The 23,895-nt window shown below is 45.7% G+C and overlaps 1 pseudogene; it reads right to left on the bottom strand.

The window, feature by feature from the left end:
- Positions 1 to 23,895, bottom strand: part of LOC139573677 (protein PTHB1-like) — a 177,960-nt pseudogene that overhangs the window by 87,863 nt on the left and 66,202 nt on the right.

The following is a 23,895-nucleotide window of genomic DNA, read 5'->3' on the forward strand; positions in this document are numbered from 1 at the left end:
TACAGGCTCTCGTTAGGTAAAAAGGCTAATTAGAAGGGTATTACTCTTAAAGCGATTTGAGTCGTCAATGTGACGCATCACACTGTGATAACAAAAAGGTAGCCTATCGTTCTTAATTCATGGCATGGTTTCCTTTTATACAAATGTTGAATAGACAAGCAGACAAATTAATTCATGGCATGGTTTCCTTTTATACAAATGTTGAATAGACAAGCAGACAAATTAATTCATGGCATGGTTTCCTTTTATACAAATGTTGAATAGACAAGCAGACAAATTAATTAATGCAGGGAAGGGGACTAATAGCCTACGAGTCATGAAAACAACTAGAATAAATGTATGTTATTTGGTGGGTCACGGATCGGCTCTCGGAACAATACTTTGTGGGTGGGTCGGGTTGCGAAAACATCTGTCCTGATGTCGGATAGGGCTTGGAATTGATGTGGCCAGGGCAGAGCGGGTGCTGCTCCAAAAAACTGACCTGTGCAGGACTCTGACACACACACACACACACACACACACACACACACACACACACACACACACACACACACACACACACACACACACACACACACACACACACACACACACACACACACACACACACACACACACACACACACACACACACACACACACACACACACATACATCCTCGATGGACATCATATAAGGGATACCTCCAGTAGTCCCAAATAAAACACACTATTGCGACTTTTCTGGTTCACTACACACATCCATACAGTAACAGTCCCAAGCTACTGCCTAAGCTGCATAAGTTGTCATAACTAATCAAAGACACTAGCTTCTATGCCACTACCATGACAGCGTTATGTACTGTAAGCCTAACGACAATGTCAAGTTTAACAACATCAAAATACATTTTTTGTTCAAACAACCATACAACTACATTATCCCAGAACTCTCAAAGTATTCTACATTGGTCAAGAACACATTTCCATTTTGTGAATTAATTACAAGCTCCAAAGCATGAATGCGTAAAGCACTCAATAAGGCAACTAATTCTTCTATTTGCGAAGCTGGAGGTTTTCAACTGGAAAACCATCGTTAATATTTCCTCACCCCACTGTATCCATATTCATTAGTCTGGCTGGTGGCTACCTACCGCTTCACAATACTGCCCCTGTGTCCATCAACAGTCCTCATATATCATATTAAACATCTCGCATTAATCAACTGCTGTGTTTGATGGGGTGGAAACTAGGGAGAGAACTACTGAAGGGAAATGGCCGAGTTGATTTGTCATCAACACACTTATACGTGTGAGGGGTGACTGCTAAAGAGGGGCAAGAGGGAGAGGGAGGAAGAAACGAAAGAGGGAGGAAGAGAGAGAGGAGGGAGGAAGAGAGAGAGAGGGGAAAAATAGCAAATTGAGAGAGAAAGACACACACACACTCTTCCCCTCTCTCACCTGGCATCATGGGTACGTTGGCCTCGGAGGCCAGGGACAGCTGTCCCCCCTTGCCCAGGCGGTCACACAGCAGGGTGATGTGCTTCTTCAGGTGGACCGTGTCTTTGGGCATGCTGAGCTGGACAGAGACCGGGCCTGGTCCTTAGGGCTGTGAGACAGACAGGTCCTCAGGAGGTGAGACACGGCCGCGTCCACACTCTCCTCCCAACCCTGAGAGAGAGAGACAGGTATTCTGTTATTCGAGCTTATGAGACAGGGGGTTAGGAAGAGCAAAGTAGGAAATGGGTAAAGATGGCAGAGAACAATAGACAGTGATAGAAAGAGAGAACAAAGTGACAGAATTCGAAAGAGGGAAAACGACAGGGAGAAAGAGAGAGAAGCTGGGCATGTGGTCCATATATGTGAGTGAGATTCATATAAGTGAGATACAGAACAGATTGTAAGGAAAGAGGAAGAAATCATACAACGAGAGGAAGCAACTTCTGACTATTGAGATGCACCCTGTCTCGTAGTCGTCACAACCCAATAGTCTGGCCTTGAATGCATAGTGCCCCCTGTGTCCAGGATGATGTACTACCATGTACTACTGTAGTATTTACAGGCCGAGACAGTCTGTTTATCTAGCTACTACTGTATCAGTCTGTCCCGTCCCAGTCTTGCCTAAACACTGCCTGATCTCTTAAACGTGTGAGAAACACACACACGCCGGCATAGGCATGTGGTATTGTGTGGCTGTATATACGTGCGCCAGCCTCACACACACAAAACCGTATACTGTTTCTACACAGATGAGCACATTCTGCAGAGACACAGAGAGCAGATACAAAATTCACCCTGCAGACGAGCCAATAATGTGAATCCTTCAGACGTGAAAAAGCACCAATTATCATTCAATCCAATTGCCTCTCCCGGAGAAAGAGAAAAATATCTTGTCTGGCCATCTCACACACACACACACACACACACACACACACACACACACACCCCCCCCCCCCACCCACCCCATCTAAGATAGTCCAGGCGGACCGAGCTGGGCCGTGGGAGTGACGACAGGTAGCCAGGGTGTGGGGCTGAGGCCGTCCCTGGCTGTCCCCCTGCCGCCATGCTGATAGGCCTCTAATGAGCCCTACTGACAGGTAATCGGCCCCGTAATGATGATGACAGGGAAGATACCTGACATTACTCAGGTAGGAGGGAGGGGGTATAAAGAGAGAGAGAGAGGGGGAGAGAAATATAAGGGGGAGAGAAAGCAGTAGAGGTGAGAGAAAGAGAAAGTATTGTGGAAGAAGGAAGTAGAACATAGATCTCACCTCACACTGAAACAATAACCATCAACAGGCTATCAGGACCCCCAACATGTTGAACTGGACTAACAGTACAGATTTCACCAGCTGGGTAACAATATTAAGATATACATTTACATATGAATAATTTACCAGAGTGACTTACATGAGCAATTAGGGTTAAGTGCCTTGCTCAAGGGCACATATTTTTCACCTACTCGGCACAGGGATTTGAACCAGCGACCTTTCGGTTACTGGCCCAACGCTCTTAACCGCTAGGCTACCTGGCTTCTCAATTTCAAATGAAGGGCAGTGAAGGGCACAGTGATGGGTTTGGAACTGGGCCCAAGTGACAAATCATATGGTAGAGTGATAATGGACATCCTGCATGCTGAGGACGACCTTGGCCGTGTGAGGGACAGCTTTGTTTGTGATTAAGAGAAAGTGAAGGTAATAAAGTGTCTGGTAATAAATAGCTGCTGTGCTACAATTTGGTGGTGGTGGATGAGGTCACTTCCCCTCTGACGCTGTAAATCACATTGTGGAAATCCCAGTTGCGATTGCAAAATAACTTGACTATGGAGAACAGAATGGGGCCTAATATAGAGCCCTGAGGGACTCCCACAGGGACTGACAAAGGTTCAGACAGTAATCCTTCAGAGTTGACATGCTCAACTTGACTGGAAAAGTCATTTAAAGACCAGGCAAGAGAAGAGACTGGAAATACAATGTCATCCTGTGAGCCAAGCAAAGCAAAATAATCTCTACAGAATCAAATCCCCCGACTAAATCAATAAATATGCCGAAGCCAAAATATTTATTGTCACAGGCAGATATTTAATATAATTGAATACTTTAGTTGTTGCACATACATTTGAAGTTGGAAGTTTACATACACCTCAGTCAAATACATTTAAACTCTGGTTTTCACAATTCCTGACATTTAATCCTAGTAAAAATTCCCTGTTTTAGGTCAGTTAGGATCACCACCTCATTTTAAGAATGTGAAATGTTTGAATAATAGTAGAGAATAATTTATTTCAGCTTTTATTTCTTTCATCACATTCCCAGTGGGTCATTAGTTTACATACACTCAATTAGTATTTGGTAGCATTGCCTTTAAATTGTGTAACTTGTGTCAAATGTTTCGGGAAGCCTTCCACAAGCTTCCCACAATAAGTTGGGTGAATGTTGGTCCATGCCTCCTGACAGAGCTGGTGTAACTGAGTCAGGTTTGTAGGCCTCCTTGCTCGCAGACGCTTTTCCAGTTCTGCCCACAATTTTTCTATAGGATTGAGGTCAGGGCTTTGTGTTGTCTTCCGGCGCCGACAGAGAGGGCCGCCTCGCTTCGCGTTCCTAGGAAACTATGCAGTATTTGCAGTATTTTTTTTTTGTATTTTGTGTTATTTCTTACATTGTTACCCCAGGAAATCTGAAGTTTTATTACATACAGTCAGGAGGAACTATTGGATATAAGAGCAACGTCAACTCACCAACATTACGACCAGGAATATGACTTTCCCGAAGCGGATCCTGTGTTTTGTCCACCACCCGGGACAATGGATCGGATCCCAGCCGGCGACCCAAAACAACGGCGCCGCAGAAGGGGCAGACGGAGCGTTCTTCTGGTCAGGCTCTGTAGACGGGCACATCGCGCACCGCTCCCGAGCATACTACTCGCCAATGTCCAGTCTCTTGACAACAAGGTAGACGAAATTCGAGCAAGGGTTGCCTTCCAGAGAGACATCAGAGATTGTAACGTTCTTTGTTTCACGGAAACATTGCTCACTTGGGATACGTCATCAGAGTCGGTACAGCCACCTGGTTTCTTCACGCCAACAGAAACAAACATCTCTCTGGTAAGAAGAAGGGCGGGGGTGTATGCCTTATTATTAACGAGATGTGGTGTGATCATAACAACATACAGAGTCCTTTTGTTCACCTGACCTAGAATTCTTTACAATCAAATGCCGACCGCATTATCTACCAAGAGAATTCTCTTAGATCATAATCACAGTCGTGTATATATCTGACCACGACTCCATTTTGTTGCTCCCAGCCTATAGACAGAAACTAAAACAGGAAGCGCCCGTGCTCAGGTCTGTTCAACGCTGGTCCAACCAATCGGATTCCATGCTTCAAGATTGCTTCGATCACGTGGACTGGGATATGTTCCGCATAGCGTCGGACAATAACATTGATGAATACGCTGATTTGGTGAGCGAGTTTATTAGCAAGTGCATCGGTGATGTTGTACCCACAGCATCTATTAAAACCTTTCCCAAACAGAAACCGTGGATTGATGGCAGCATTCGCGCAAAACTGAAAGCGCGAACCACTGCTTTTAATCAGGGCAAAGTGACCGGAAACATGACCGAATACAAACAGTGTAGCTATTCCCTCCGCAAGGCAATCAAACAAGCTAAGTGTCAGTATAGAGACAAAGTAGAGTCGCAATTCAATGGCTCAGACACGAGAGGTATGTGGCAGGGTCTACAGTCAATCACGGACTACAAAAGGAAAACCAGCCCCGTTGCGGACCACGATGTCTTGCTCCCAGACAAATTAAACAACTTCTTTGCTTGCTTTGAGGACAATACAGTGCCACTGACACAGCCCGCTACCAAAACCTGCAGGCTCTCCTTCACTGCAGCTAACGTGAGTAAAACATTTAAACGTGTTAACCCTCGCAAGGCTGCCGGCCCAGACGGCATCCCCATCCGCGTCCTCAGAGCATGCGCAGACCAGCTGGCTGGTGTGTTTACGGACATATTCAATCAATCCTTATCCCAGTCTGCTGTTCCCACATGCTTCAAAAGGGCCACCATTGTTTCTGTTCCCAAGAAAGCTAAGGTAACTGAGCTAAATGACTATCGCCCCGTAGAACTCACTTCCGTCATCATGAAGTGCTTTGATAGACTAGTCAAGGACCATATCCCCTCCACCCTACCTGACACCCTAGACCCAATAAAATTTGCTTACCACCCCAATAGGTCCACAGACGACGCAATCGCAATCACACTGCCCTAACCCATCTGGACAAGAGGAATACCTACAGTGGGGAGAACAAGTATTTGATACACTGCCGATTTTGCAGGTTTTCCTACTTACAAAGCATGTAGAGGTCTGTAATTTTTATCATAGGTACACTTCAACTGTGAGAGACGGAATCTAAAACAAAAATCCAGAAAATCACATTGTATGATTTTTAAGTAATTCATTTGCATTTTATTGCATGACATAAGTATTTGATCACCTACCAACCAGTAAGAATTCCGGCTCTCACAGACCTGTTAGTTTTTCTTTAAGAAGCCCTCCTGTTCTCCACTCATTACCTGTATTAACTGCACCTGTTTGAACTCGTTACCTGTATAAAAGACACCTGTCCACACACTCAATCAAACAGACTCCAACCTCTCCACAATGGCCAAGACCAGAGAGCTGTGTAAGGACATCAGGGATAAAATTGTAGACCTGCACAAGGCTGGGATGGGCTACAGGACAATAGGCAAGCAGCTTGGTGAGAAGGCAACAACTGTTGGCGCAATTATTAGAAAATAGAACAAAATAGAAGAAGTTCAAGATGATGGTCAATCACCCTCGGTCTGGGGCTCCATGCAAGATCTCACCTCGTGGGGCATCAATGATCATGAGGAAGGTGAGGGATCAGCCCAGAACTACACGGCAGGACCTGGTCAATGACCTGAAGAGAGCTGGGACCACAGTCTCAAAGAAAACCATTAGTAACACACTACGCCGTCATGGATTAAAATCCTGCAGCGCACACAAGGTCCCCCTGCTCAAGCAGGCGCATGTCCAGGCCCGTCTGAAGTTTGCCAATGACCATCTGGATGATCCAGAGGAGGAATGGGAGAAGGTCATGTGGTCTGATGATTCAAAAATAGAGCTTTTTGGTCTAAACTCCACTCGCCGTGTTTGGAGGAAGAAGAAGGATGAGTACAACCCCAAGAACCCATCCCAACCGTGAAGCATGGAGGTGGAAACATCATTCTTTGGGGATGCTTTTCTGCAAAGGGGACAGGACGACTGCACCGTATTGAGGGGAGGATGGATGGGGCCATGTATTGCGAGATCTTAGCCAACAACCTCCTTCCCTCAGTAAGAGCATTGATGATGGGTCGTGGCTGGGTCTTCCAGTATGACAACGACCCGAAACACACAGCCAGGGCAACTAAGGAGTGGCTCCGTAAGAAGTATCTCAAGGTCCTGGAGTGGCCTAGCCAGTCTCCAGACCTGAACCCAATAGAACATCTTTGGAGGGAGCTGAAAGTCCGTATTGCCCAGCGACAGCCCCGAAACCTGAAGGATCTGGAGAAGGTCTGTATAGAGGAGTGGGCCAAAATCCCTGCTGCAGTGTGTGCAAACCTGGTCAAGAACTACAGGAAACGTATGATCTCTGTAATTGCAAATAAACGATTCTGTACCAAATATTAAGTTCTGCTTTTCTGATGTATCAAATACTTATGTCATGCAATAAAATGCTAATTAATTACTTAAAAATCATACAATGTGATTTTCGGGATTTTTGTTTTAGATTCCGTCTCTCACAGTTGAAGTGTACCTATGATAAAAATTACAGACCTCTACATGCTTTTTAAGTAGGAAAATCTGCAAAATCGGCAGTGTATCAAATACTTGTTCTCCCCACTGTATGTAAGAATGCTGTTCATCGACTACAGCTCAGATTTAACACCATAGTACCCTCCAAACTCGTCATCATGCTCGAGACCCTGGGTCTCTACCCCGCTCTGTGCAACTGGGTCCTGGACTTTCTGACGGCCCCCCCAGGTGGTTAGGGTAGGAAACAACATCTCCACCCCGCTGATCCTCAACACTGGGGACCCACAAGGGTGTATTCTCAGCCCTCTCCTGTACTCCCTGTTCACCCTTGACTGCGTGGCCATGCACGCCTCCAACTCAATCATCAAGTTTGCAGACGACACAACAGTGGTAGGCTTGATTACCAACAACGACGAGACGGCCTACAGGGAGGAGGTGAGGGCCCTCAGAGTGTGGTGTCAGGAAAATAACCTCACACTCAATGTCAACAAAACAAAGGAGATGATCGTGGACTTCAGGAAACAGCAGAGGGAGCAGCCCTCTATCCACATCGACAGGACAGTAGTGGACAAGGTGGAAAGTTTTAAGTTCCTCGACGTACACATCACAGACAAACTGAAATGGTCCACCCACACAGACAGCGTTGTGAAGAAGGCGCAGCAGCGCCTCTTCAACCTCAAGAGGCTGAAGAAATTCGGCTTGTCACCAAAAACACTCAAACTTTTACAGATGCACAATCGAGAGCATCCTGTCGGGCTGTAACACCGCATGGCACGGCAACTGCTCCGCCCACAACCGTAAGGCCTCCCAGAGGGTAGTGAGGTCTGCACAACGCATCACCGGGGGCAAACTACCTGCCCTCCAGGACACCTACACCACCCGATGTCACAGGAAGTCCAAAAAGATCATCAAGGACAACAACCACCCGAGCCACTGCCTGTTCACCCCGCTATCATCCAGAAGGCGAGGTCAGTACAGGTGCATCAAAGCGGGGACCGAGAGACTGAAAAACAGCTTCTATCTCAAGGCCATCAGACTGTTAAACAGCCATCACTAACTTTGAGTGGCTACTGCTAACATACTGACTCATCTCTAGCCACTTTAATAATGAAAAATTGATGTAATAAATGAATCACTAGCCACTTTAAACAATGCCACTTTATATAATGTTTACATACTCTACATTACTCATCTCATATGTATACACGGTACTCTATACCATCTACTGCATCTTGCCTATGCCGCTCGGCTATCGCTCATTCATTAATCTTTATGTACATATTCTTATTCATTCCTTTACACTTGTGTGTATTAGGTAGTTGTTGTGAAATTGTTAAATTACTTGTTAGATATTACTGCATGGTCGGAACTAGAAGCACAAGCATTTCGCTACACTCGCATTAACATCTGCTAACCATGTGTATGTGACAAATAAAATTTGATTTGATGGCCACTCCAATACCTGGACTTTATTGTCCTTAAGCCATCTTGCCACAACTTTGAAAGTATGCTTGGGGTCATTGTCCATTTGGAAGACCCATTTGCGACCAAGCTTCAACTTCCTGACTGATGTCTTGAGATGTTGCTTCAATATATCCACATAATTTTCCTGCCTCATGATGCCATCTATTTTGTGAAGTGCACCAGTCCCTCCTGTAGCAAAGCACCTCCACAACATGATGCTGCCACCCCCGTGCTTCACGTTTGGGATGGTGTCTTCAGCTTGCAAGCCTCCCCCTTTTTCCTCCAAACACAATGATGGTCATTATAGCCAAACAGTTACATGCCCAGAGAACATTTCTCCAAAAAGTGCAATCTTTGTCCCCATGTGCAGTTGCAAACCGTAGTCTGGCTTTTTTATGGCGGTTTTGGAGCAGTGGCTTCTTCCTTGCTGAGAGGCCTTTCAGGTTATGTCGATATAGGACTCGTTTTACTGTGGATATAGATACTTTTGTACCCGTTTCCTCCAGCATCTCCACAAGGTTCTTTGCTGTTGTTCTGGGATTGATTTGCACTTTTTGCACCAAAGTACGTTCATCTCTAGGAGACAGAACGCGTCTCCTTCCTGAGCGGTATAACGGCTAAGTGGTCCCATGGTGTTTATACTTGCGTACTATTGCTTGTACAGATGAACGTGGTACCTTCAGGCATTTGGAAATTGATCCCAAGGATGAACCAGACTTGTGGAGGTCTACAATTTATTCTCTGAGGTCTTGGCTGATTTCTTTTGATTTTCCCATGATGTCAAGCAAAGAGGCACTGAGTTTGAAGGTAGGCCTTGAAATACATCCACAGGTACACCTCCAATTGACTCAAATGATGTCAATTAGCCCATCAGAAGCTTCTAAAGCCATGACATCATTTTATGGAATTTTCCAAGCTGTTTAAAGGCACAGTCAACTTAGTGTATGTAAACTTCTGACCACTGGAATTGTGATGCAGTGAATGATAAGTGAAATAATCTGTCTGTAAACAATTGTTGGAAAAATGACTTGTGTCATGCACAAAGTAGATGTCCTACCTGACTTGCCCAAACTATAGTTTGTTAACAAGAAATTTGTGGTTGAAAAACAAGTTTTAATGACTCCAACCTAAGTGTATGTAAACTTCCGACTTCAACTGTATGAACTGATGTAAAAGCCAACCATATATCATCCTTTTTCATTGTATGAGTAGTTAGCTCCCCTTTGTGTGCATTTTGCAATTCATTACTGCCACAATCAAATTAACATTGTACTCAACTCCCGACAATACTCCTCCTTTTCATTTAATTTATTCTTCTCTTGATGGAAATTCAGAGACAGCTAGGGAGACACATGGAGAGAAGGAAGTGTGGGGGAGGAGGAAAAGGCGAGCGGTAGAGAGGTTTCTAGTACTAGTTTCTAGTAATGTAAACTTCAGGGAAGACGTGTGCAGGAATAGAACTGAGACATTAAGAGTCAGCAGCTCTATTCACAGCAGAGCAGAAAGCGAGGGAGAGAAACGGAGAGCGGGAACAAGTGGAAGAAGAAAAAAAAGAGAGGGAGAAGGAGGAAGTTGTTCTGGGTGACCGCACCGATCTGTTAGTCGGGCCAAGCTAAACGAGCGCCCCATCAATTACCAGAGAGATGAGTTTCCTGTGACCCTTCTCCTCCTCTCTTCTCCCCCTTACCTTTCTCCCTCCTGTTTTGATGCGGCAAAGAGAGGCTATGGATGTGGATCAGTGGTCATGAAGGATAAGAGACGACAAGAGAGAAACTTCACTCTCAAGTTTTATTAGTCGTATGTACAGGATACACATAGTATACAGTGGCAGGTAGCCGATCGGTTAAGAGCATTGGGCCAGTAACTGATAAGTCGCTGGTTCAAATCTCCAAGCCGGTAAGGTTTATAAATCTGCCATTCTGCCCTTGAGCAAGGCAGTTAACCCTCAGCAACCCCCCCCCCCCCGGGGAACTGTGGACGTCGATTAATGCAGCCGCACGCACCACTCTGGGTTTAACGCGGAAGACACATTTCAGCTGACTGCATTCAGTTGTGTAAATGACTCGGTTTCCCAACATAATGTTTACTTGCTGGTTCCTTCTCGACAATGCAACAACAATAAGAAATAATAAAAGATAAGAATACGAACATAAAGTAAATGGCTCAGTAAAATAGAACAAACATTTTAACGTAAGTATAATACAGGAAGGCACAATGTATAGTACAATATTTACACGTGTATCAGAGAAAGGGGGGATTGGGGGGCAGATGTTTAAATTGTGCAGAATTCGCAGTAGTGAATAACGGTCAGGACACTCTCGATGGTGCCGCAGTAGTATTTGGAGAGTTACCGGGGTGGAATGCCGAATTTCTTCAGCTGCCTTAGGAAGTAGAGATGCCGTTGCACCCTCTTGACAAGAATGGTGGTGTTGTTGGTCCATGTCAAGTCCTCCGGTATGTGGACCCCAAGGAACTTTTTTTATTATATACAATCTGAAGTGAAGCTGCTGAAAATAACATTGCATTCTGTCTTCCAGAGCGACCCACAGGAGCAACAAGGGTCAAGTGCCCCGCCTAAGGCCACAAGGACAGATCCCCAACCCAGACGATTCGGGGAACCGAACCAGCGACCTGACTTCTCGGCCCCCGGTCCAAGCTCCCAAACGCCAGGCTACCAACCATCCAAGTTCCACCCACAGTTCCCCTCGAGAGCTGCCCCTTAACCACCCAGAGGAACTTAAAAACTGCTGACTCTCTCTACTGCAGTCCTGTTGATGTGGATCGGGGCATGTTCCCTGCTCTGCTTCCTGAAGTCAACAATCAACTCCTTTGTTTTACTGACATTGAGGGAGAGGTTGTTGTCCTGGCACCACAATGCCAGTTCACTTACCTCCTCTCTATAGGCTGACTCATTGTTGTTGGTTATCAGGCCTACAACCGTGGTGTCGTCAGCAGACTTGATGCTGGAGTTGGTGTCGTGCAAAGCCACACAGTCGTGGGGAGAACAGGGAGTACAGCAGAGCTCTCCTCTGCAGCTTTTCTCTTCTATCACCATTCCCCTTCCCCTCTTCCTTGTTTAAACCTCTTAAAGCTAGGGGGCAGAATTTTTATGTTTGGAAAAATAACGTTCCCATTGTAAGCTACCTATTTCTCAGGTCCAGATGCTAGAATATGCATATAATTGACAGAATAGGTTAGAAAACACTCTAAAGTTTCCAAAACTGTCTAAATATTGTGTGTGAGTATAACAGAACTGATTTTGCAGGCAAAAACCTGAGGAAATCCAAACCGGAAGTGACTCTCCATTTAAAGGGATATCAACCAGATTCCTTTTCCTGTGGCTTCCTCAGGGTGTGAACAGTCTTTAGACATAGTTTCAAGCTTTTATTTTGAGAAATGAGCGAGATTTATCAAAACGCGTCAGTGGGTACACGGATGTCCCTCCATTAGTTGATGCGCTCGACACTGGTTGCTCGACATTTTCTTTCTCTCCAGTAATGAATAGTTTACAGTCCGGTTGAAATATTATTGTTTATTGATGTTAAAAACAACCTGAGGATTTGTCGAGCCTTGATGACCTGTCTAAGGCTGTGGAATACTGAACATAACACGCCAAACAAATAGAGATTTTTTTATATAAAAATAATATTTATCGAACAAAAGGAACATTTATTGTGTAACTGGGAGTCTCGTGAGTGCAAATATCTGAAGATCATCAAAGGTAAGCGATTCATTTTATTGCTTTTCTGGCTTTCGTGACCAATCTACACTGCTGCTAGGTGTTCTTAATGTTTTGCCTAGTGATCGATAAACTCACACAAACGCTTGGATTGCTTTCGCTGTAAAGCATATTTTCAAAATCTGACACGACAGGTGGATTAACAACAAGCTAAGCTGTGTTTTGCTATATTGCACTTGTGATTTCATGAATATAAATATATATATTTTTTTAAATTAAATTTGGCGCTCTGCAATTTAGCGGTTGTTGATGAAAATGATCCCGCTAAAGGGATCCGTGCGTCAAGAATTAATCAGCCCAGTGGCACAGGTCATTATCTAGAGCCTCTTTCTCTCTCCAACGTTTCTCGTTCTCTCTTCTCTAATCCATTCTACCACTCCCCCCAATCCATCACAGAAGCCTTATTCCAATGAACAGAATTCCAAGGACTTATCCCAATTGGAATTCCAGTCCTGGGAGCGTCCGTGGGGAACAGGGAATCTCGTTCACCTGTGACGACCTCACCTGAGATGAAAAGATTCTAAAGAGGTCAAAGGTGAGACAAAGGGTCAAAGACAATCTCTTACACACACATACATCTATCACGCACGCACTCATATGAGTTTGTGTCAGATGCTCCTATTAGCCCCTGGCCTTATCTTTTCCGTACAGTACGTTATCTTTATTTCGGTCCAGTGTGAGTAGCGCTTCCTAAAATAGCCCATCTCTCCACACGTATGGGCTAATGCAGCGGGCCTGACCCTAATTACCTTTCATTAACTTAATCCCATTCACAAGAGCAACCGCAACAACAAACACACCGAAATACACACACGCTCTCACTCTCAGTGACTCCATCTCTCTGGGGCCTCATCGGTAAATTCAGGTGCAGGCTATTTATGGCCCAGCTGAGTGGATGTCTGCTCGGATGTGTGCTCTCGGGCGTGTTTACTGTGTGTGTGGTGATGAAAGAGAAAGTGTGTAAGGGGGTGTCTATCACAGTGAGGTTGTGTTTGACGATGTCAATGTGTGTGTGTTAGCTACCTGTCCCTATGCCTCTCTCGAAGGGGCAGTGGGGTATTTGGTGTGAAATTGGGTAAATAGAGAGAGGCCTGTATATAGATACACCTCTAACCTGTGATGATGAGGTGTCATGTGTTTAATCACAGTGGAAACCCTAACAGACAGACGGCCTATGGAACTACTGTTCATGTCAGTCTGTCTTACACACACACACACACACACACACACCTGGCGCTGCTACAGGACACACCACAACTGGTGAGAGCACACACACACTTTCGGTCTCTATGGGGGCAGAAATCTGTCGTCGTATCACGTGGACTCATGGAGGGCTTCTATCAACACACTTGTTTATGTGTCAATCTAAATTACTAACAGAACAACTCCCCTGTGACACACATACACAACTCAACAAGACCCCTCTGGCCCTCTCAGAAAATGTCCCCCTCACCCCCCCTACCGCATTCTCACTGCCATAGCCTTCCTTGACCAAATGGACATCAGGGCTGAATACAGGCTCCAGTTCAAAGCTACACTATCTGAAACTTCACTAGCCTATTGGAGGCCTGTGGTAGGAAACATCGTTACTCCCTGTATATCTGTGAGGGTGAGAGGGAAGGGTGTACATTATGGTCCGGAATCAGGCCTATTCATCTCCTCTGTCCCGATTACATTCACTCGGTCTAGATATAACTCTTCTCTTCACAAACAGGTCAGTAACACCGTCCTCATCCGCTGTGGAGCTGCCAGGAGTATATTCAGTGGCACCTGGGAGAGAGTGTGTGGTAGCAGAACCACTTAGGGGCTTCAGAGCGGATCACTGAGGTATTTTGTGTTTATTCTCCAGGGTCAGAGGGGGAGACCTGGGTCAAGCAGCCAGGAGACAGATGGGGAGAGAGAGAAAGCAATGTGTGTGCGCGTGTGCATACGTGCGTGTGCGCGCTCCCAGCAGTTGTGCTGTGTCCTGTAGCAGGGGTAACAGTGTGTGTGTGTGTTGCACCAGCTGTGGTGTGTCCTGTACCAGGGGTAACAGTGTGTGTGTGTCTCACCAGCTGTGGTGTGTACTGTACCAGGGGTAGCAGTGTGTGTGTGTTGCACCAGCTGTGGTGTGTCCTGTACCAGGGGTAACAGTGTGTGTGTGTCTCACCAGCTGTGGTGTGTCCTGTACCAGGGGTAGCAGTGTGTGTGTGTGTTGCACCAGCTGTGGTGTGTCCTGTACCAGGGGTAACAGTGTGCGTGTGTGTGTGTGTGTGTCTCACCAGCTGTGGTGTGTCCTGTAGCAGGGGTAACAGTGTGTGTGTGTGTTGCACCAGCTGTGGTGTGTCCTGTAGCAGGGGTAACAGTGTGTGTGTGTGTGTCTCACCAGCTGTGGTGTGTCCTGTAGCAGGGGTAACAGTGTGTGTGTGTGTGTCTCACCAGCTGTGGTGTGTCCTGTAGCAGGGGTAACAGTGTGTGTGTGTCTCACCAGCTGTGGTGTGTCCTGTAGCAAGGGTAACAGTGTGTGTGTGTGTGTCACCAGCTGTGGTGTGTCCTGTACCAGGGGTAGCAGTGTGTGTGTCTCACCAGCTGTGGTGTGTCCTGTACCAGGGGTAGCAGTGTGTGTGTGTGTGTGTCACCAGCTGTGGTGTGTCCTGTGCCAGGGGTAACAGTGTGTGTGTGTGTGTGTGTGTGTGTGTGTGTGTGTGTGTGTGTGTGTGTGTGTGTGTGTGTGTGTGTGTGTGTGTGTGTGTGTGTGTGTGTGTGTGTGTGTGTGTGTGTGTGTGTGTGTGTGTGTGTGTGTGTGTGTGTGTGTGTCTCACCAGCTGTGGTGTGTCCTGTACCAGGGGTAGCAGTGTGTGTGTGTGTCTCACCAGCTGTGGTGTGTCCTGTACCAGGGGTAGCAGTGTGTGTGTGTGTCTCACCAGCTGTGGTGTGTCCTGTACCAGGGGTAACAGTGTGTGTGTTTGTGTCTCACCAGCTGTGGTGTGTCCTGTACCAGGGGTAGCAGTGTGTGTGTGTGTGTCTCACCAGCTGTGGTGTGTCCTGTACCAGGGGTAGCAGTGTGTGTGTGTGTGTGTCTCACCAGCTGTGGTGTGTCCTGTACCAGGGCTAGCAGTGTAGCCTCCAGGATGGCGTTCTGCTCTGTGTTGAGGCCCTGCCACAGGGAGACCAGCAGGATGAGGAGGTGGCTGGCGCTGCGCAGGCGGACAAACGCCTGATTCAGACATGACCGGTTCTCCTCCGCTGCATCTGCCAACGCTATCACCTGACAGAGACAGAATCAGTGCCTGCTGTCATTCACCAGAAGCAACTTATCTAAGCAACTCTGAATCAAGTGTCAACTCTGTAACGCAAAAAGTACTTTATACAAGCAATTAGTTTCCTGTTGTCCACTAGAATGATAAGTGATTGAATGGGGCCCTGATTTAAAGTGCCAATGGAAACAAGGCTTCAGGGTCAACACAGGGACTCATCCAAGTCATTCATGTTAATCCCTCCCCTAGAGCCATACAAGACGTTCTCTAGAAGTCAACTCCGTAACTCATCAGTAACATTCTCTAGAAGTCAACTCCGTAACTCATCAGTAACATTCTCTAGAAGTCAACTCCGTAACTCATCAGTAACATTCTCTAGAAGTCAACTTCGTAACTCATCAGTAACATTCTCTAGAAGTCAACTCCGTAAGCCATGTGAATGAGCAATGAGAGGGAGGTGGCTCTGCAGCGTCTCTAGGTGTGGTCTGAGAGTTGAACCTGAACAGGAGGTCAATACTTCCATTTTTGGGACGGATGAGGGGGACAACATGAACGAGCGATGACAGAAGAAGACGGATGAAGGTGAACAGAACAAGAGAAGGCACGTCAGAGGGAGAGAAATAAGAGATGAGGGGGAAGTCAAGAGGGGGAGAAAGGAAAGAGTGATAATATCATGTCTATGGATGTGACTAATGACAGAGTGCAGGTAAGAGTTGGGGTCAACACTGTTTTCAGTTTCACCATGGGAGAGCACCTCGATTCATGAATGCACTGGAATCAGCCCTATAGCGGTGCATGTAGGCTAGCTAGTGGGAGAGTAGTACAGTATGGCGTGTTGGACAGCACACAACTGATTATCTGCACACCACAGGCGGCACCTTAACTGGGGAGGACAGGCTCATAGTAACGGCTGGAACGGAATTAATGGAATGTTTTCGAAACACATCAAACACATGGTTTCCACGTCCATTCACTTCTAGTCATTATTATGAGCCGTCCTCCCCCAGTAGCCTCCTGTGCTGCACGCACGCAGGTAGTACTGCGGCACTGTAAGCCAAACACAACCCACGTAACCATTAACACTCCAGTTCCCCCTCCACTTCCGTCTCCCCGGCAACCATGTCAATCAGCCAAACGTTTGTTTAACGTCTCTCCCCCCCCGGCTCCTCCCAAAGAAAACCTCTAGAGGAAACTGACTTTCAAAGGGGTGAATTTGCTAGTAAAGATTGGTGTGTATTGATAAAAAGGGCCGCCCTGCCAAGCCGAGCCAAATGGAGGTTCCCAGTCAAGGGCTGCATTGTGTGGGACCAAACGCAGCGCTGATTGATGCCAGCTGAGGGGAACACAGAGGCACATTTAACCAGAAAGGCCACGACACCATGCTAATTCATATGGGTTATAGTGAGAGGGATGCGGGAGTGAGATTTAGTCCAGTGCAAAGACTAGCTGTAAAAAATGTGTCACTGTCCTAATACTTTTGGAGCTCACTGTATTTAAGCGAGTAAAACATACCCTACACAGGGTGGTAAAGCTAGCTAGCATTTCCCCCTTATTCACTAATTTAGTAATCCTAGCTCGGGGCTACCTAAGCCCCTGGAAATGTCAACACATTTACTAACTGTCAATAAACGTTTCAAAAGTGTCATAAAACATTTAGTTAACAAATGGTAGCTATCTCACTATTTTAAGACAAACATTGTACTTTTGCACATTATGAACCTTTACCAAAGGACAAATTAAGACAAAAACATAATGATGTTCTTTCTATTTTGGCTACACAGGAGGAGAATGTGAGGGGTGAGAGGTCAGTGAAATGTCACTTCCTGGTGACCTCTTGCTTCAATAAAAAAAAAAAATATATATATATTAGTTAACGTTTTAGTTTAGTATTTCATGACTGACATTGTACGTTTGCACATTTCTAATAACTAAATTAGCTAATAAGAAGCCAGAAGAACGCTGGGCTCTCACTACGGAAGTGATGTCACATTGGCCACTCACCTCTCCTCTTTAGTCAAAACGAAAGCAACTGGTTTCTGTCTTTAAATTTGTCCTGTTTTAAAAAGGTTCGTAATGTGCCAAAGTACAATGTAAATAGTGAAATAACATTAACCAAATGTTTCATGAGTTTTACGACAATTAACGTGTTGACAGTGTGCCAGGGGCTTAGCTAGCTAACTACAACCTTAGTGAATAAGAGGGAAATGCTTGCTTGCTTTATCACCCTGTGTTAGCAACAACTATTTTAGTGAGTAAAATGTACTATGTGTCTGAAATGGGGAATTGAATGTGAATGCTTTTAATATGAATATTTGTTAAATCTACTCAGGAAAAGTTCAACTGAAAAATGTCAATAGTACGATTCTTCAGCGATGCCTTCAGCAATTGCTTACATCTGGAAATTAGAAATAAAATCTTCATATCACCTTGAACATTCTGTGTTGTGTCTGTATTCTTTTTGATATAACATTTACATTTGAAAAATGTAGGCATTAAGCAGAAGCTCTTCTCCAGAATTACTTACAGGAGTAATTAGGGTTAAGTGCCTTGCTCAAGGGTACAGACAGATTTTTCACAGGGATTCAAACCAGCGACCTTTCGGTTACTGTCCCTCTGCTCTTAACCACTAGGCTACTTTATGAATGGGAAAACAGAAATGACAGAACATTGACTGCATAGAATTCATACATAGACGTTTAATGTTGGTGTTATAGATCAGTGGCAAACTGCACAGCTAATTACCATGAAGTGCTTAGCTATAAATACTGTATGAACGGGGAAATATATTTGACAGCATAGAATTCATACATAGAACCTTCATGTGTGCGTTATAGACCAGTACGACCAACTTAGGCCTCATTTTGAAGTGGAGGAGGGCTGTTAATGAGTGACAAAAGAGTTATATGTCCCTCAACTACACGAGCTGATCCGTAAAATGTACCCTGATGATTCTTTATCTTTATTCACCTCAGTGAGGAGGAGGAGGAGATCGTCGTCATAGGCCTATACCGGACAGTGGGGGAAATGGGTCTAGTACATTCTATAGATCAGCATCATTTTCAAACTGTGGCTTGGCCTTTAGGCATATTCACTATCCCTGGTATGGCAGAAGCACCCTTTTGAGAACAGCCATAAAGATGACACTACACTTTCATTGTAATGATGCATCTATTAAGATACCTAACTATGAGCTCTTGCATAGCATGACATGAATACTCTATAGATATACTATGGATCTATTTCAATGACCTTTAACAATGCGGTTGGGACCTGTTATAACACGTTCCTGAAATGACGTGTAATTAATGAGTTATGGATCTGTATTTATGGATATGTAGTCAAAGTAAATCGTTACCAAATAGTCATAACCCCTACACAACCCCTAGCATACTGTGTGTTATACAACTGTGAGCCCACGAGAGGACTAAGCATTCATATAGCAGTTATAACTGTTCAGGGCGAGCCACAGTGATGTCCAAGGCAGACACCAGCAGAGATCATACTGCATACCTACAGGTGTATATTGTGCACATTTAAAATGTAGATGTGTGTGCAAGTGTGAACATGTACTGTAAGTGTTCAACATCTGTGTGTGTTTGTGTTTATGCAAGTGCATGTGTGTGCATGTGCCACTGTGTGTGTGTGTGTGTGTTTAAGGAGAAGCAGGAATGAGAAGGGCCTGTCCCTGCCATGGGGGGGTTCGCCTCAGCCCTCCTCCTCTACCTCCCCCAAAATACCCATCAGTATACCCACAGTATGTGGCACCGTGTCCCGCCCACTATTTCCCCCTACAGGCAGATTCTACCCAAATTCCACCAGGCTAAAAACCCTCTGGTCCCCGTTGGGATAGCACATCCCCGACCAATGATAAGTCTTCAAAGATTGGCCAACATATGATTCCTGGAGGGCCAAAGCCACAGAAGGGGAGGCTGAAATACATATAGCCTGAACACACGTCTGTGTGTGTAGATAGCGTATGAATTAGGTGTAAGTTGAGCATCGGTGGTAGGTGATTGACACTGTGTGGTTTGTGGTGTCTGCTTGCACCTTGGGGAGAGAAAGAGGAGTTTGGATAGGGTTATGTGAACACTGCTAAGACGTGGGTCTGACTGTTACTTTCATGTAAAGCGACAAGGACACAGCTATTAGCAAAGAGGTATGCTCAGTTTAGCCCGCAGATTAGACCCTTTCTGCTCAGCTGGCCACAGCAACCAACATGGACAACCTCCAAACACGACCCACAACTCATACCGAACACACGCCCAGCCACACACAGCAGAGGTGAGCTGTGCACCATGTCTGGTAGTGGAAAATGACGTGGCCAAACTCATCTGTCTCTCTGGGGAGGAGGACATACAACATGAGAGAGAGAGATTTGGAGCAACATTTCCCCATTTTAATCTGAGTGAAAAGTCATGTTAATAGAGTTAAGAGGTATCCACTGCATGTGTGTGATTAGAAAGAGGAAAATGTCACCCATATAGGAAAAAAAAGAAAAAACTGAAAAACTGGAAAGAAATCACCAGAGAGAGAGGAGAGAGGGAAAGAGGAGAGGGAACGAGGAGAGAGGGAACGAGGAGAGCGGGAACGAGGAGAGAGGGAACGAGGAGAGAGGGAACGAGGAGAGAGGGAACGAAGAGAGAGGGAGAGAGGAGAGAAGGAACGAGGAGAGAAGGAACGAGGAGAGAGGGAGAGAGCGGGAGATGGAAGTAGTCAGTGTAGAGAGGGTCAGACGGGGGTCGTGGTATCCACTGAGAGGAGGGTTGTTCCCCCTGCCCTAATGGAGCGTCATTTATAGATTTATAGTAGTTTAAAGGGATGTGTGTATGTGTGATTATCCGCTGAGCCTCTCCATCCCAAGGTACAGAGAGACTCACTCTTTCCAGGTTAAAAATGCCATTCAAATCAGACTTTAACGATGGGCAGAATGAACGTGCCCATTTCCTTCAGTGCATTTTCCCAGAGTGCAGTGCAAGGCGAGCTGAAAACTTGCTGAAGGCAGCAGTACGGCTCAAAGACACTGCTTCTCTTCTTCCTACAAGACTGATCGGCTGCTCTCAGCCGTCCTACTCTGCACACACACACACTATCATCTCACAAACCCACAAGCGTATAGGGAGTTAACGTAAGGGAGTTAACCCAAACAGAGACATGTAAAAACACAATGGCACACACAAGTGCACGTACTGTATACAAACACAGGCACTCTCTCAAGACAGTGTTTAGACAAGAGGAAGAGTGTGGAGGTGAGAGAGAGCTCTACAGATACGAGAGAAAAGTGTTATGCAACTGTTGCCATTTTAACCATCATTTGAAAACATGTCAATGCCCATTGGTATTTCTGTTGTTTTCTTTGCCAATAAAGTTTTTTTTTGCGTTTGAGCTTGTGTGTGTGTGAGAGTGAGTGAGTGAGAGAGAGAGAGAGAGAGAGAGAACAAGTTGAAGAGACAGTAACAGAGAGCGGGGAAGCGGCTGAGTGAGCTTTGCAGCGATTAGCATCTCGCCAGCCAATGGACGAGGCAGAGACAGACAGTAACTGCTTTTGTCTTTGGTCACGGCCGCGGCGCAGCTAGCGCAGATAACACTGTCTTCTCAGTTCTGATAAGAGAGAGGGAGAGAGAGGATGATCTGGCAACACACTGACCTTGTTTATAGAAGCCTTCAGAGGAGGAGAGAGAAGAGAAATAAAAAGGGGGGACAGTGATTAGATCTGGCAACCCACACAGGGGCAACCTGAGATGGGTTATCAGCGGTGGTGGCAGGCTCTGAACCGCACCACCAAGATAAAGCTGCTATGATCTACTCTCCTCCTCTCTCCACCCCTCCTCCTCTCTACTTTTTGTAATGCTGTTCATCTCTCTCTTTCATTCCAAATGTGTTTGTGTCTGAATCCAGACTAGATACATGTGTATTATAACACAAACTTGTGCACCTATCCTCTACCATACAGCTTTCAGATTGGACATTTATTTGAAGGGTCCTCATTCCATGGCTCTTTGCCCATTCTCAACTCCATGTGAATGGTTCTCTATATCATCAAGGCAGCATGAGGTGTGTGTGTGTGTGTGTGTGTTATTATTGTTCACAGACAGGTAATAAAATATGACTATTTACAACCTTCCCTGGACTATCAAAGACAGGGCTTCACTTTTGTTTTCTCAGTGAGAAGACGAGGGAATGAGAGACCAGAGAGCTTGTTGGGGTTGTTTTTCCACAAAGAGAGAAACAGAGAGAAAAGAAAAAAAACGAAAGAGACAAAGTACAATAACGTTTCTCTCAAATTTCTATACTTCAATGATCTCACTTTTAAATTTAAATCAACATTGATCACATCGCACAGATCCATTGAGAGTGCAAACGCCATAACAAGCCAAGAATGACACCAGAACATCAAACAACCGCCCAGTTTCCCGCCACGTCCCACCCTACAGTAGGTCCCTACACACCTTCGACCCAGCCCACCAAGGTCACTGGTTCATCCCATGAGTCTGGGTGGTCCGGTCTTGCTGCTCCAGACAGGGGGGTCAATTAGAGACACACCCTGCCAGAGAGACACCCAGCCTGGGATTACTAGGAGGGAAGTGCAGGCCTCACCATAGCTCCAGGCCTCCTGATAGAAACCTGGGAGTTGATCTCACAGGTTTAAAGTTGAACCCCCCTGTAACCAGTGTTTAGTAGTTCCAACCAGGCCCACCGAGAGCTGAGATAATGTGGCGTTGGCCTGGTCCAAATGTGAAGGAGGTCAAAACACAAGAGAGAGATGTGTGTGACCAGGTGATGAAACACACTATACGCCCCTACAGGGTTGCAGGTCTCTCAAACACACATCCTGTCCCCTCCAATGTCCCTTCCATGAATCTCTACCACACACTCCCCAGCTACAAATTACTACAACTGCACTGAGTACAAGAACACACAGCTGTGTGGTGGGACACAAGTTCAGAGAGATACTCGTCCTGCTCCAGCACACCGCTGGGCTTCACCCCAGCATACACTCTGAATCAAAAACACACTAATATACCCTGACAAATGCACACACACACACACACACACACACACACACACACACACACACACACACACACACACACACACACACACACACACACACACACACACACACACACACACACACACACACACACACACACACACACACACACACGCAAAGAGAGAGACACTCTCCGCACACGGTCAAGACTCATTTAACATTTATCTTGGCTCTTTAGAAGTGAAAGAATTAATTGTTCCTGGCGTAAGTTAGCCTACAGGGCTAGTTTTGATATCACAGCTGGGAGTTGGAGGACTTCGCTTTGTGTGAATATACAAAGGGTTGTGTGTGAAAGCGAGTGTGTGTTTCAAACTCATTCAAGCTGTCCTCACTAGTCGAAGCACATGTTTTACACCGGGCGGAATGACCGGCTGGCCCTCTTGCTGAGTTCACTTGTTTTAAAAGACACACACGTACGCACGCACGCAGATGCTCCGTCTCGCACACACAAACACATATTCAAATGCTGTCTGTCTCTCATTCTCTTTCACAAAACAACAGACAAAGGTCAAAAGGTCCAAACCTGCAACACATCCACACAGACATGCATCCACATAGACATACAGTGTCAACAACATAGTGAAGTACAGAGCAGCAGTTTTTACACACAGACATACTAAAGTGCTTAGTGAGCATACTCGGACGATGCTCTGTCATTGGTCATTGGAATAGTGTGTGTCAGTGGACAGTATTTAGTCTCTCTCCATACGGTTTCCATATTTAGCCTCAGCCAGGCTAACTGAGGCCTCTAATCACACAGGACTTTTCTCTAGTCATTTTAGCACACACGCTCCCCTGGCCTGTCATTAACAGCTCACACTCACCTCCCAGGCTGCACTCACACACACGCACACATCATTTCATTCATAGACACGCGCACTATGTGCACACACATACTGCACATATAACCCCATGAATACAGGATGCACACTCTCTCTGTCCAGAAACTAAATACCACTTTGGGTGATCCCTTGCCTTGTCTATATTTTTGTTCCGTCTTCCCAAAGAGACACAGACCTGATTAGCAAGTCAACGCTTGAAACACAATAGTGGAAAACTAACAAGACAACTAAAATGTGCTCATGTTCCTTTATAGTGTTAAATCC

The sequence above is a fragment of the Salvelinus alpinus genome, chromosome 4 (genome assembly GCF_045679555.1).
Source record: "Salvelinus alpinus chromosome 4, SLU_Salpinus.1, whole genome shotgun sequence".
NCBI classification, from domain to species: Eukaryota; Metazoa; Chordata; class Actinopteri; order Salmoniformes; family Salmonidae; genus Salvelinus; species Salvelinus alpinus.